This window comes from Triticum dicoccoides, chromosome 2A, assembly GCF_002162155.2.
Source record: "Triticum dicoccoides isolate Atlit2015 ecotype Zavitan chromosome 2A, WEW_v2.0, whole genome shotgun sequence".
NCBI classification, from domain to species: Eukaryota; Viridiplantae; Streptophyta; class Magnoliopsida; order Poales; family Poaceae; genus Triticum; species Triticum dicoccoides.
Genome location: NC_041382.1, coordinates 688483595 through 688486623, shown reverse-complemented (window position 1 = coordinate 688486623; position 3029 = coordinate 688483595).

The following is a 3029-nucleotide window of genomic DNA, read 5'->3' as shown; positions in this document are numbered from 1 at the left end:
GGGGTGTAACACCCCGGATATGATTTTCCCAATATGTACTCCAACTCTTGCTGTTTCCGGCGTTAAGTTATTTTATTTTCTCGGGTTCGGGTTTTTGTCTCCGTGTGTTGTTACCGTTGTCATGCATCTCATATCATGTCATCATGTGCATTGCATTTGCATACGTGTTCATCTCATGCATTCGAGCATTTTCCCCGTTGTCCGTTTTGCATTCCGGCGCTTTGTTCTCCTCCGGGGGTCATTTCTACCTTTCTTTCATGTGTGGGGATTAAACATTTCCGGATTGGACCGAGACTTGCCAAGCGGCCTTGGTTTACTACCGGTAGACCGCCTATCAAGTTTCGTACCATTTGGACTTCGTTTGATGCTCCAATGGTTAACCGAGGGACCAAGAAGGCCTCGTGTGTGTTGCAGCCCAACACCCCTCCAAGTTGGCCCAAAACCCACCAAAACCTTCTCCATCATCTAGAGCGTTCGATCACGATCGCGTGGCCGAAAACCGCACCTCATTTGGACTCTCCTAGCTCCCTCTATGCCTACATATACCTCCCCCATTCGAAATCCCGGTCATTCCACCCAAAACCCTAGATCTGACCCTCCGCGCGCCGGACATTGTCCGCCGGCGCCGGACACGCCGCCGCCAGCCATTCCCGCGCCGCCACGTGGCACCCCGCGCCGTCCCCGTCGCCGCGGCCCAGAGAGCCCGGATTGGGCCCTCCCGGCCCATCTCCCCGCGCGCCGACCGGATTCCGCGCCGCCGCCGCCTGCTTCTTGCTCTGCCGCGCCGCCACCTTCACCGGCCACGACCACCGGCCGGCTCTGCCCCACGACACCGGCGAGCTCCCGAGGCCGCCGCACGCCATGCCGCCTCGCCGGGGCTGCCCACCGGCCGACGCCGCCTCGCCTCCCCGCATCTTCTTCGACTCCGGCGACCGGAGCACCGGCCGGATCCGGCGAAGTCCCCATCTCCGGCGAGCTTTAAGTCCCTCTCCGGTGAACCTCGTAACCCGTGCGTCCAGATCTGGATACGGATGCCGTCTCGGTTGACTTTTATCCCCGAAACCCTAATATTTTGCCCTTGTTCGTTGTGCCGTAACTTTGCATCCGTAGCTCCCTTTTGGGCATATAGCATATCAAAATGTTCGTCTCAGAGAGCACATCATTTCATCTCATTGCATCATTTTCATTTGAGTTCATCTTGATGCCCGAAATGCTGTTAGAAGAGTGCTATTTGAGATAATTGTCAGATCTACTGCTCCAATTAGATATTTGTTTTTTTTGCCATGATTATTGTGTGCATGATATGCCCCTGAGCTCTACATGAGTTTTGTTATATGTTTTGCCATCTATCCAGAGGTGCAATCCATGTATTTTTGTGATGTGTGTGGTGACTAGCACAAGCTTGCAAAGTGGTGCATTCGTTAATGCTGATTTCAGGGACTTAGCATTTCCACTAAGTCCTTGAGCTGTTTATCTCATTATGCCATATGTTCATGTTGATTCCTAGTTATCCGTGCCTCTTTTGAGGATGATCAGTAAGGATGTTTTGTTAATCTTGTAGTGCTATATCCATCCATGGCATTGTTTGCAATTATGGATCACCCTAGCTTGAGTCAATCGAGCTCTACTTTTGTCATTTCGTGAATCTGGGCAGATTGTCTACTTGTTAGCGATTTTGCTGAGGATATTGTAGTTGATCCGTGCATGATATGCTATTGTTCTTGCCATGTCTAGCTTGTATTTTGTGTATTATTGATGGTTGCATGCTTAGATTGTCATGAATTTCTCTGTAGTGAGTGCATCGAGCTCGTAGACATGCCTACTTGATATCTGTTTCAGCATGCTCCAGTTTTCACTAAGTCTGAGAACTGATTATGTTTTTGCCATGTTCACATGCTTGCAAATGTATTTTCTGATCCCTTTTGGCTCAAGGCCACTAAGGGACTTTTGTTAATCTCTTTGAGTAGCTCCATGCCATGCTTTACCTTGCCATGTTTAGGTCCTGTAGCTTATAGTTTTCATGCTCCAAAGTGTGCTATCTGATATGAAATTCCAGACAAGTGTTAATTTCACTAAGTCTGAAATCTGTTTACCAAATGCATTTTTGCCATGCTTGTTTGAACCTGTTAATGGATGAATTGGCCATATCTCAGTGCTAGTCTTTTGTTATGCATCATGAGTGGATCCCTGCCATGTATTTTGATGCCATGTTTGGGTGATCTAGCATGTTCATCTTGTTGCATTTAGATGACTACTTGCTGTAAATCGCAGAACGTGGTCATATTTGAATTGCTTCCCATTTCCAAACCGTAACTCCGATTCCGGTGTTCTTTATATCGTTTTCAAGCGATCTCATCTCACTTTTCCACTGGCATACTTGGATTTCCAAGTTGAGGCCAGGTTCATGCATTCCTTGTCAAATCTTGCATATGCATCGCATATTGCATCCCGCATAGCATACCATCTTTGCATCATATTGTTTGAGCTTTGCACGTGGTTGATTGCGTTCCGTTTGCTTGTTTGTCTTGTTTGGGTAGAGCCGGGAGACGAGTTCGCTAACGCGGAGCCCGTTGAGTTTGCTTTCGAGGATCCAGTCAACTCTGACAACTTTGCAGGCAAGATGATCATACCCTCGAAATCACTACTATCTTTGCTTTGCTAGATGCTCGCTCTTTTGCTATGCCTATGCTATGATGCCTACCACTTGCTTATAATGCCTCCCAAATTGCCATGTCAAACCTCTAACCCACCATGTCCTAGCAAACCGTTGATTGGCTATGTTACCGCTTTGCTTAGCCCCTCTTACAGCGTTGCTAGTTGCAGGTGAAGATTGGAGACCGTTCCTTGTTGGAACATTATTTACTTGTTGGGATATCATTATATTGCCTTGTTATCTTAATGCATCTATATACTTGGTAAAGGGTGGAAGGCTCGGCCTCTCGCCTAGTGTTTTGTTCCACTCTTGCCGCCCTAGTTTCCGTATACCGGTGTTATGTTCCCGGATTTTGCGTTCCTTACGCGGTTGGGTG